Raw genomic sequence first — 13749 nt, forward strand, 5'->3', positions numbered from 1 at the left:
AGAAGGCTGGCAGTTCAAACCCACCAGCCACTCCTTGGAAGGAAGGTTGGGCAATCTATTTCCGTAGTGATACTGCCTCAGAAACCCAAGGAGGGTTCACTATGAGTTGGGTCCAACTCGATGGCATACAACAACAACAACATATGTTGTGCCTATGGCATTTGGACTGCTAACCAGAAGGCTGGCAGTTCAAACCCATCAGCCACTCCTCGGAAGGAAGGTTGGGCAATCTACTTCCGTAGTGATACTGCTTCGGAAACTCAAGGAGGGGTCGCTGTGAGTCAGGTCTGACTCAAGGGCACATGACAACAACAGTAACAATGTAAATATCTATAGTTGTTCCTATGTGTTGTTGAGTAGATTTGAGCTACTCCATGTGATAGAGTACAACTGCCCATAGGGTTTCATAGTTGGTAATCTTTATGGAAAAGCCCTGATAGTGTAGCAATTAAACACTCTGCTGCTAACCGAAAGGCCAGCATTTTTGCTTTGTTCTCTCCCCTTCCCTCCCACTCTTGGTAACCAACAAATAAAGTTTCTTTCCAAATATAAACTTTTCCTTGACTTTTTACATTAATGAACTAATACAATATTTGTCCTTCTGTAATTGACTTATTTCACTCATCATAATGTCCTCCAAGTTCATCTACAGTATGTGGTGTTCTGCAGATTCTACATTATTCTTTAGTATTGTAGAGTATTCCATTGTGTGTGTGTACCATAGTTTGGTTAACCATTGATGGACACCTGGATTGTTTCCATCTTTTTGCTATTTGTAAATAGTGCTGCAATGAACATGGCTCTTGTCCTGGCTCTCACTTCTTTAGGATATATACCTAGTAATGGGATTGCTGGATCAAATGTCATTTCTAATTCCAACTTTTTAAGGAATAGCCATACTGCTTTCCACAGTGGTTGTATCATTCAACAGTCCCACCAGCAGTGTATGAGAGTCTCAATCTCTCCACATCCTTGCCAGCATTTGTTATTTTCGGTCTGGTGGGACTTTGCTATTAGTGCTGGAGCGAGATGGTATCTCATTGTTGTTTTGATTTGCATCTTTCTAATGGCTAATGGGGAGCTCTGGTAGCGTAGTGCCTAAGGCACTTGACTGCTAACCAGAAGGCTGGTGGTTCAAACCCACCAGCCACTCCTCGGAAGGAAGATGGGGCAATCTACTTCCGTAGTGATACTGCTTCAGAAACCTCAGGAGGGGTCGCTAATGAGTCAGGTCCGACTCGATGGCACATAACAACACAACAACAACAATGGCTAATGATCATGAACATTTTTTTTTTTTTCATGTGTTTGTTGGCTGCCTAAACATCCTTGGTGAAGTGTCTGTTCATGTCTTCTGTCCATTTTTTAATTGTATTGTTTGTTTTTTGGTTGTTGAAGTATTGGAGTTTTCTGTAAATTTTAGAGATAAGACCCTTGTCAGATATGTTGTTGCCAAATATATTTTCTTAATCTGTAGGTTCTCTTTTGGAGAAGTCTTTTGAAGCACATACAACTTGAATTTTTAGAAGGGCCCATTCATCTAGTTTATTCTTTGCTGTTAGTGCATTTTGGGTTATGCTTGACAGTCACAAATTAGGTGAAAGACCAGTGGTTTGAGCACACGAGGCACTCCATGGGAAACGATGCTTCATAAATATGAACAGCTTTGGAAACTCATAGGCAGTTTTACTCTGTCCTATAGGGTCGCTATGATTCAGAATTGACTTTGTGACAACAGATAATCTTTATGGGACCATATATTGTTAGGCCTTTTCTCCCAGAAGACACTGGGTGGGTTTGAACCACCAACCTTTCAGTTACCAGTGAAGCACTTAACTATTGCACCCTATATGCTTATATAATATCTATATATATATTGTTGTCGCCTCATAAACCAAATTGCTAGTTTCTGAGGGCATACTAAAGGAGATTCTCATATTATGTCAACCATTTTTTGGAGCACAATGTGCTGTCCTAAGAGTGTTCACGCTGCTTTGCAGAATGTCCAAATGGCAACCAGCAGGACTCAGGAGAGTTCTCTGAAAGCTACATTGAAAGGGCAATGGCTCTTTCCATAATTTTGAACATGTGCAAATTCCCTTGTCTACTCTTCATATACTTCCCCATTTCTGTGTTTGCTTCCAGAAGGGAAAGGGCCAAGAAAGCTGAACTTGTTCCAAAGGGAGGTGTTTCTGGCAGGTGTGAGGATTTTAAGATAATAAAAACATGTAACAACCAGCAATCCGCATAGCTGAGCAGCAGCTGCCTCACCACGCTGTCTCCTAAAGCCTGCTTTGGAAGTGCTCTTGGCTTCAGAAATGAAGCGGACCCACTTCTGTGTTTCCAACCATTTGATCTTCTTACCACTTAGCCCATCACTGGGGATTCCCAACTACTAAATTAGGAAAGTTGGAAAAGTTCTTCATTTCTACAGCAGCTCCCATCACCTGTGGTGGGCAAAGCACAGTTTTATCTTGAGCATATCATTTTCCTCAAAGAGCTTGTGGCAAATAAAAGGACACAGGGATAAAATTGAATCAAGGGAAAAATGTGTTAGCAGTCACATATTTTGGGAAACACAAGTTTTCACCTCAGAGATGGGAATTTCCAGGCTCTTCTGGAGTTTTGGACTAAACTTAGAACATAAGCAGGTGAGAAAATGGAGTCTGTCTGTCTTTCTTCATCTAGCTAAACTGGGTGAGAGCCACATTGAACTAAAACTGACTTCATTCTGGTTGCTTTCATGTAGGTAGAAGAAGGATGCAAATAATGTTTTAGACATGCATTTTTATAACTGTTTTCGAGGACTTAGGCCAACATAGCTGGTTTTCTAAGGTTTCCTTGGTACTGTTTGCACATTTTAGAGCTTCAGACCAAGATTCTATGAGCCTGCTATTTTCAAGTGCAGATAACAACATGATTGAAACAAATCTATATTAAAGAAGAACAAAGATGGATGAACACATTTTCTCCGCTTTATTGGGACTTACCAAATGTTGAAAGTTAAAAAAAAAAGAAAAGAAGTGAAAAATCAATATAGCACAGAGATGGGAGCAGTGGTGGAATATTTGGTGGTTAGAACAAAAACAAAATCGTAGTTGAGGTATTTCATAAAAATTACTGGTAAAGTTGGAAATCAAGACATTTTAATTGTGCAGTAAGATATTTCTATGTAATACAAAGTAGTGAATACTAATTTCACCTCACAAGCAATTTTTCTGCAATTAGTGAGGATAGTATTATTGCTAATGTTTCTGGAAGGATATCAGAGGTGTATGTGGTACAAGGATTTACAGACTCATGGAGTTATGTCTTGGCAGTGTATTTGCATCATTTTCTCCCCCTCTGGATTCTAAGGATGACACCTATATCAGGCTTCCTCAGAAACAAGCACCTCTCTAACAAGTATTTATGTTTACAACCTGATTTAAATGTAAAAATAGTGTCATATCACAAGTTCACATGAAGTCAGAGGTATTTGTGTGTGTATATTTTTACAGGCAATAATCCCACCATTGACTCTTCCCACAGCAGGCTAAGGAGGGAACAACTATTTCTGTCAGCCAGAATGTCTGGCTGTTGACGCACATGTACTAGACAGAACTGGGTTGGAACACGGTGCAATGGGGCCAAGGTCACAGGCTGGATCACAATTAGCTGTGGAAACACAAGGTTCCACACAGTGGATACAACTGTGTCCTGGGGCACAAATGCCCCTTGGTCATCTGACTGGAAGCTGGATATGGCTGATCTTAAAGGAAACTGCAGTTAGAATCATCTAGTATGATCAATCATGTCCATTGAGATACACTTCAAACACGTAAGTCCTACCACCATGGATTTCTCCTTCACAGCCACAAGGTAATATGTCCTAAATGTAAAGGGAAGGGTTCTTTGAGTTCTACATCTTTATTTTCTAAGTCAGCCACACTGGAACTTTTAAGCCAAGGCTTGATTGCAATCTGCAGCCATGACCTGCACTGAGAAAGGATTCTATTTAAAATACTCATGGAAGTGATATACTTACAGATATATAACTAAATCTATATACTGAAAAGAAGCTCTGGTGGCGTAGTGCCTAAGGCATCTGACTACTAACCAGAAGGCTGGTGGTTCAAACCCACCAGCCACTCCTGGAAAGGAAGGTTGGGCAATCTACTTCCGTAGTCATACCACCTCGGAAACCCAAGAAGAGGTCGCTATGAGTCAGGTACGACTCGACGGCACTTAACAACAACATCTACTGAAAATACCTTGGACTGCCAGAAGAACAAACATATTTGTCCTGGAAGAAGTACAGCCAGAAGGCTCCTTGAAAGTGAGAATGGCCAGACTTCGTCTCACCTATTTTAGTCAGAAGAAACCATTCCTTGGAGAAGGATGTCATACTTGGTAAAGTAGAGGGTGAACAAAAAGAGGAAGACCCTCAATGAGATGGAGTGACACAGTGGCTACAATGATGGGCATAAGAATAGCAAGGATTGTGAGGATGGCACAGGACCAGGCAGTGTTTTGTTCTGTTGTACATAGAGTTTCTATGAGTCTGAGCTGACTAGCTGGTACCTAACCACAATACATTGTGAATTAATTAGCAAGATTTTATTAATTAGGCAGGCAAGGTAGTACAGTAAAAAAAAAAAAAAAATCCAACTTTGTAATCAGTTAAATCTAGGATAGAATTCCAGCTCCATACTACTTTCTAGTTCTACTCCATACTACTTTCTAGTGTAACATTGGGGAAGTTCAATAATTTGCTGAGCCTCAGTTTCCCAAACCATAAAGTGGGATGTCTTTGATACCTATCTGTTTCTCATTTGGTTTTGGTGATACTCTGGACTCCTCCTTATCTTTCCTCAAATTTTTTCCAGCTCTTTTCACTTCCGTGATTTTGGAATTTTCAGTTTCCTTAAATGAAAACTATGCCAGTCTGTGACATATTTGAAACTCTCCCAGTCATCAGCTTCAATCTCCCTTCTTCCCTTCCCATCTCCCCAGCAATCTGCTCTAGTGTGTGTGCCCATGAATGTGTGTTGGAGATGTGGGCTTCAGGTGGTACTTTTCCCCATCCTCCTATGCATCTCCATCTAGTATTTTATGCAGCTTTCTGCTTTCTATCTGGAAGGGGCCTTTTACCAGATCTTAGAAGGTCTGAATCTGCAAAAACTGGGAGGTTGAGGCTGGGGGTAGTTGGGCTGGCACTCCTGCCTACTTGGGAGGTGAAGAAGAAAAGGAAAAGGCACATACTAGGAAAGGATGGTGTCACAAGCTAAGGACAGAAGACAAAATCTGAAATGGAACAAGAACGGATGTCTTGGATGTTCAGCCTAGGGTTCCATTCATTCATTCTGTACTCTGAATGACAGAAGGCAGTATTTCATCTCCTAGCTCTTTCACAAAATATATAATAGTGATACTATGATATATATTAAAAATTAATCATATTTACTTAAGCCTTAAGAGCTGAGCTTACAGTAAACTATTTATGGACATACAATGTAAAAAAAGACTACATAATTCATTTCAGAAACTGACAAATTGGGAATAAAGGCTGACATTTTGAGTTAAGAGATATTATTACCAAGCAGATATGATGTCTTGCTACTGCCCTGTGGTAAGGTTGATGCAGCATGAGGTAAAATCTAATATGATTAGGTATTATGGCTGAAGGGATTGTCTTCAAGGAGAGGCTACCAACAATCTTAGGTATTGATCATTCAATCCAGAATGGGTATTGGCAGATAGAGTGCAAATCGATAAGTGTCCACTGTATTCACCCAATGATGGATAACTTAGCAGCCTACTTTAATTTACTTTAATTTGCAATTCAATTGGTTACACATTTTCCCCAAAGTGTTAATCAATTTTCAATCAAAGCAGATTGAAGCATCACTCTGGGGCACTTCATAGTCCTAAAGCATTATTTATTTTGGAAATAAAAACTCAACTCTTTGGTATCTGTCTACTTTTTTTTTTTTTTTTTTGCAAGTTCTGAGCCACAGATTTGCTGGGTTACTGTCCCAGTTGTGCAATAAAAGGTCCATCTCTTCTTCCCCCACTCTCTGACATCTTTACACAGAAACCAATCCATGTACAATTTCCCATTTTATAGTAGCTCTGGATAAACCTATAATTTTAACAAAAACTTACTCTTCTCCAGGTTTAGCTCTTTTTCCATATACTTTATAAAGTTTCTGTGTACTTATTTATTGATACAATTGTTCAGGCCACTTAGTAGACTGATGATCTAAGTGTTTAAGAGAAGAAATACTTGCTTTAGGCTGTAGCTGTATTGAAGGGTGTCCAAAGGGAACAGGAGTAACTTTTGCCCACATGCTCCCCTTTCTGTTGATCCTTCTCTCTCCCCTAGAGCTGTTGTCTCTGTTCCCCAAACCAGATATTGGCCCTTCCTACCCTGCTCTGTATTCTAAGGGCCTATATAGTCTAGAGGGAGCTCTGGTAGCATAGTCGCTAAGGCACTTGACTGCTAACCAGAAGGCTGGCGGTTCAAACCCACCAGCCACTCCTCGGAAGGAAGATGGGGCAATCTACTTCTATAGTGATACTGCCTCGGAAACCCAAGGAAGGGTCGCTATGAGTCGGGTCTGACTCAAGGGCACATAACAACAACAACATATAGTCTAGAAGTCTTCCTTGTTCCTTTCTCCTTCGGAGCCTATCTACTCTGAATTCCATTTTCCCAGGACTTGTTGGGTGAAAAGTACTCATTTTTTACTGTTTGACCTTACAGATTAATGGGCTGTAGTGGACTGATGTATTAGCACTTCCAGATTCTAAAATATAATCTCCATAAGAAAACGGACCATGCTTTTATTTATTTATTTAAGTTTTGCACATCAACTTACTGACACAGATCCTGATAAATAGTAAATCCTCAATATTGAGCAGATAATAAGTACTTGACATCTATTTGTTGAGTAAATAGATAACTGAAGGTATTTATTTGCATTCTAACAAGGGTCTTCAAAGCTTTAACCCATAGATGTTTGTAATGATGGTGCTCTCAATCCTAGTAGCCCATTTCAGAAAGGTATTCTGAGATGAATGAATTCTAGGAGGCATGCTAAATGCTGCATATTATTGGCTTCTGATCCACCACAGGTAAGACTGATAAATTTAATTTCATCAAAGTAGTTTTATTAAATCCTTTGTTAAGTGCATTCGGCAGGCATTTGAATGTCCTCCTTGAATCTTAATATCTAAATTGCTGTTGTATACTTTAGTTTTGTTGACTTCAATGATCAAAATTAACAAAATAATTTCTTCATCTACTATTTAGAGATGAATAGAGAAGCATCTGATCAGTGGCAGAGGTATCTGAATACTCCAAGGCAAGGCTAACAACCAGACTAAGCATAAAACTTGGAAAGCAAAGGAGAGATATATACTTTACTCAGCTAGTTCCGTAGAGATGCCGCCTCAGAAACCCAAGGAGGGGTTGCTATGAGTCAAATCGACTCGATGGCAGTGAGTTTTAGTTTACTTTTATATATATATATATATATATATATATATATACACACACACACACACACACACACACACATACATATAAATTCCATATAGTTTTTTTTTTTTTTTTTCCTATAACAAAAGAGGAAATTTATTAGTTCACATGGCTGGTAAGGCTTTAGGCATAGCTGGATCAGGGGCTTGACCCTCAAAGACATCATTTGTTTTAGCTTTATTCTTGCTTGTTAGGAAGAAAGTCTATTTTTATTTTCCCCTCCTCCAATTCTGTACTGTGCAGATGCCCAGAATAATTTTCAGTAGCCTTATATATTCTTATTGTAGAATCAGTAGACAGGAAGAGCCCTCCAACATTCATAGAATTCCAGAGTTGGAAGGAAGCATTAGTGATTACCTAGTTCAAACTCTTTACTTGAGAAAACAGATTTACCTTGGAAAGTTGCCCGAGGTGACACAGTAAGTTGAGACACAGTAAGGTAACTCCTAGGCCAGGATTCTTCTGTAGCACCATACTTCATTCTTAGCTATGAAGTCAATAATCCACTCAAAAAGCATTTCTATCAAACATCAATAATGTGTCATGTCATGTAGACCCTGTCCTTGGGATATTCAAAGTCTAATAAGAGCAAAAGGTATCTAAACAGATAATTATCTACAATGGAAAAAAATCAAGGCATTGTGGGAAAACCCAGAAGGGGCATGTAAATTGACTTGGAGGTCAGAGAAGACACCTGAATTCAGCCATCTGTTCTAAGTTCCATAGTTAACTTGAACAGACTCATGAAATCATTGCTGACATCATCCAACTTACTAGGCAAAGCTCCCCCAAAGTCACATTATTTATTTATTTTATTGTTCCATTCTAGTGGCTTATTTTATCTAGGATCGACAATAACCAGCAGAGAAGATTATTGGCTAAAAAGAAAATGAGTGTCCTAGAAAAAAGGAAAAAAAAAAATCCCTCATTTAAGCAAAAGGGTATTCTAAATTTTTAGAATCAATAAAAGCATATTGAAACCTGTAGTTGGATAGGATATTAAACCAAAATAGGTCCATGTCAAATGGTACCATCACTAGTGAGTTACACACACACTTGACCAGTTATTGTGCATAACCAAAGAAAGCAAGCAATTCCACAAGGCTAGAGTCTAAGATCTGCATGTCTAGAATCAGGAATAAGACACATTTCTATGATCTGCTGAAAGGGAGTGGTAACTAAAGCATAAAGACCATCCTAAAGATGGTGACTTGTTTTCAAATGGGACACTGGGTTATATATTCCAGAATGCTACAGATCAGCCTTTTAGTGTTATCAATTCCTCATCAAAACTCTCCTCATCAGATCATTGGTGTGTCTTGCTCTGGGGAGGAACAATTCTTGACTATTGTAATGGAAGTCAGAGGCAAATAGAGTTTAATAAAAACTCACTGTTGGCTATTGTAACATATTCATAAATTGAGGTGCACCTGCAGTTCAGTTCTGAGAGCGGTTTTCGTGAGTATTTCACTGACCATTAGCGCCTTCATTGTTCTCGTTATAACAGCAACATCACTCTATATATGCATATATAACAGTTTTTTAAAGGAATGGGAAAACGTAAAGGGCCTTTTTAAAAAATCAAATAAGCAGCTGCAAATGGGAAAATAACCAATAACCATTCTGACTCTGTTTGGGAAATGGCTCTGATCACTTATTCAGCAACCACACCAGGAAGTTATTTAGAACTGCTCTGAATATACCATGAAAACCAGCCCTGAGCTAATTCATCTGATTGTACTCTTGGCAGATCTTTTTTAATTGCTAACAATTTGCCACCATAAAAATAAAGCAAAACAAAACCAAGCAAAACCACTGCTGTCGGATCAATTCTGACTTACAGTGACTCTATAGGATATAGTCAAACTGCCTCATAGAGTTTCCAAGATTGCGCATCTTTATAAAAGCAGATGACCACATCTTTTTCCTATGGAGAAGCTGGTGAGTTTAAGCTGCCAGCCTTTTGGTTTGCAGCCAAGCTCTTTAATCACTGTGCCACCAGGGCTCATACTGCAACAAAAACACCCTTGAAATAAGTTAGGTGCCTATATGAAAAGCACAGCTGGGTTACTCCTCCAGACCATCTGCAGATATAGGACTCTGTTTCTGAACTACATTTTTCAAGACATGGCCATCTCTGAAGAAAACCCAGAAGTGCCAAGAGGACTCATTCACAGTTCAATACCCATCCCTCCACTTCCCACACCACTGTACCGTTTGTCTACTGTGTCTCTGGCACCATTTTACTGAGCTCCATAGAAACTGCTGTTGAAAACATCCGTTTGGTTAAGTCCACACAAAACAAAGTAGAGATCAAGAAATTGTTTGGCTTCTCAGAATAACAGAGAATCTGGATAGTTCTGGTCATGAAAGTTTTTAATTTACTATAGGAATTCTTCCACCTCAAGCTTTTTTGATAATTACGATGTTCACATTGTCTCATAAGAACACTTTCAGAAGTCATAGGAGTCAATTATCTTGTTGGCTTTTTTAGTGACCAAACTGAAACCAGTAGCCATCCACTCAATTCTAACTAATGTCAATCCCACATGTATCAGAGTTGACCTGTTCCACAGAGTTTTCAATGCTGATTTTTTCAGGAGTAGATTGCCAGGCCTTTCTTCTGACCTGCCTCTGGGTAGATTCCTCCAACACTTCAATTAGCAGACAAGTGCAGTGGTTAAGTGCTCAGCTCTTAACTGAAAATTTAACTCACATCCACCAGACGCTCTGTGGAAGAAAAGAACTGGCGATCTGCTCCCATAAAGTTTACACCTTAGGAAACCCTATGAGTAGTTCTACTCTGTCCTATTGGGTTGTTATGAGTCAGAATCAACTTGATGACACACAACAACAGGGTTAAAATAATCTTCCTGGAAAGCTTTCAACTCATCTCTAGCTACCAGAACTTTTAGTACCATATATTTGACTATTTCTTATTTGCAACTGTTCTTTATTATGTTGCACATGCATGTCTTATAATACCCAAACTGCAGAAAACTCTCTGAAGGTGGGGTCTAAATCTTTGTCATGCACAAAGATAATGCTCATCGCAAATTTGATCAGGTAATTAAAATTCTTTCATTGTTCTCCTTTATCTTTGTGGTCAGTCCTATAATATACATCTGATTCTTGTCTCCTGTTCATTCTTGTCTCTTGCCATTATGTTCCATCAATTTTCTTCTTCATCAATAAGGAACTACTTGTTCTCAGAGCACTCCAAATTTTCTCACACTTCTCTTACAGAAGTGTTTCCTTCTGTCTGGGATGTACGCTCTAACCTGTCTCTCATCTTCCTGGAAAGCTCTCATTTGTCTTCCATGCTTACGTTCACTATGACCTTCATTCTGAAACCTTTCACTTCCCTAAGCCAGTTCTACATATCACTACATATCATAGCATGAATTACTTCATGATTTCATTATAGGATTGACCATATCACTTTTCCATGAGATAGAACACTCCATGGGACCATGGTTTGGTTTTCCATTCTTGTATTCAGAAGTGATATACAGGAAATAATTAATTAGGTCACTAGCCACACACAACACTTCAGTTGAACTGGTGCCTCCTGGTAAGTGCATTCTATTTGTGTCACCAGGACCAATGACATATGCTCATTCACCATTTAGTGGACACATTAAGAGAATCAATGGATGAAGGAAAGAATGAAGGAAAGAAAGAATGATTACTTTTCAATATTAGTTCACAGAGTAACTCATTAACTTGTCTTGATGGCAAAGGATGTATTGCTAATTTTAAATCAGTTATCTCACATTCAGAGACCACCCTATACAGAAACCTGGAAATAATGTTTCTGAACATTTTATTCAAACCCATTTAAAATGGGTCTTTCTAAGCTCTAGGAAAATCTCATTTATATGTGGGTGGATTCTCTAAATTACAGTTTATTCACAATAAACCATATTTTAAAGTTCTTATTAAGAATTAGCACCTACTCTAAATTAATTAAGTGTTCACAGTGTGGCTCCATTACATGGTTTGAAGTGTTGTGAATTCCCAGAGCACCAGACATATCCATATTCAAATGTAAGTGCAAAAAACAAATTACTGAACTAAATATAACAGCTTTTCAGATCATGCACTTAATCATCTCTTGTATGAGTAGAGTCCTTCAGATTCTCCAAAGTACATTCATAGGCATTTCATGAGATGAGAGAGGTAGGTATCATACCCTCCTACAGATGATGAAAGAGACACTGACAGAATCAGTGATTTGCCCAGTGAAATGCAACTTGATAGTGATAATGAAGGACCCAGTTCCACTATCTCCTGGACCTATGTCTTTTATACATTATTATATGGCCACATTTCTTTACAGTTGTATGTATGTTTCCATCAGTGCTATGCACACATAATCAAGAGATATATTTCCTTTCTTTGCTTTTATTTGTATATTTATTTGCTTGGTAGAAAACTAAGCCCACACAATAGCAAAAAGATAAACAACCTAAGTGCCCACCAATGTATGAATAAACAAACTGTGGTACTTACATACAATGGAATACTATGCAACTATAAAGAATAATAAGGAATCTGCCACATGTAATATGGATGAATCTGGAGGACATCGTGCTGAGTTAAATAATTTAATCACAAAAGGGCAAATATTGTATGGTCCCACATTATAGAAAGTCTAGAATAGATAACACACAGAAAGAAACATTCTTGATGACTGCTAGGGATTGAAGGAGAACAGAGGGGTAATGACCTTCTAGATAGTAGATACTTGCTATTTTTGGTGATGGGAAAGGCAATATCAAACATCAGTGAAATCTCACAACCTGACCAAGGTAAATGAAGACATTAAGAAGTACACAAGAGAAAGGGACAATCGGACACACAGCAGAAGATAAACTAGATGACTGGAAACTTCTAAAAATTAAATTCTTATGCACATCAAGACTTCTCTAAAAGAGTAAAAAGAGAATGTTCAGATTGGGAAAAAAAATATTTGGCAGTGACATATCTGACAAGGCATTTATCTCTAAAATTTATGGAAAACTCCAACACCTCAACATCAAAAAGACAAACAATCCAATTAAAAAATGGGCAGAAGACATGAATAAATACTTCACCATAGAAAATATTTAAGCAGCTAACAAACATGGGAAGAAATGTTCACAGTCATTAGCCATTAGAAGGATGCAAATCAAAACAATGAGATACCATCTTGCCCCAGCACTAATAGCAAAATTCCATAAGGCAGAAAATAACACATCTTAATGGAGAGATTGGGATTTTCATACACCGCTGGTGGGACTGTAAAATGACAGAACCACTGTGGAAACTGGTATGGTGATTCCTTGAAAAGTTGGAAATAGAAATACCATTTGATCTAGCAATCCTATTACTAGGTATATATCCTAAAGAAGTGAGAGGTAGGACACGAATAGATACATGCACACCCATGTTCATTGCAGCATATACTCATAATACTGGAGAAACAACCTAAGTGCCCATTAACAGAGGAATAGATAGCCATACACATTATGGAATACTATACAACACTAAAGAATAATAGAATCTGCAAAGAACCTCATAATACGAATAAACTTGGAGGGCATTACACTAAGTGAAATAAGTCAATAACAGAAGGACAAATATTGTATTGGTTCACTTTTGTAAAAAGTCAAGGAAAGCTTTACATATGGAAGGAAACCTTCTTTGTTGGTCACCAGGGAAGGAAGGGACAGGAGGGAAAATTGCTAGATAGGTAAGAGACAAATACTGATTTGAGTGAAGGGAAAGGCAATATACCAAAAGCTAGTGACCAACAGAGTAACACTAAGGAAAGGAAGACAGAAAGCTTCACAAGAGGTATAGACAACAAAGATAAACACATTTACATGTACAATATTGCATTATCAGTGCTAACAAACATTAAACTATGGGTGGGTAAATAAGTAAACAGGTTGAATGATCAGGTGGTGGTGTTGTTGTTATTAGGGGCCATCAAGTCGTTTCTGACTCATAGCGACCCCATGCACAGCAGAACGAAACACTGCCCAATCTGCACCAGCTCCATGTTCCCTGCTATACTTGAGCCCATCATCACAGCCACCATGTTAATCCATCTCGTTGAAGGCCTCCTCCTCTTTCATTGACCCTCCACCCTACCAAGCATGACATCCTTCTCCAGGGAATGGTCCCTTCTGACAACATGACCAAAGTAGGTGAGATGAAGTCTGGCCATCCTTGCT

This window comes from Orycteropus afer, unplaced genomic scaffold, assembly GCF_000298275.1.
Source record: "Orycteropus afer afer isolate SDZICR_OR568_19922 unplaced genomic scaffold, OryAfe1.0 scaffold00026, whole genome shotgun sequence".
NCBI classification, from domain to species: Eukaryota; Metazoa; Chordata; class Mammalia; order Tubulidentata; family Orycteropodidae; genus Orycteropus; species Orycteropus afer.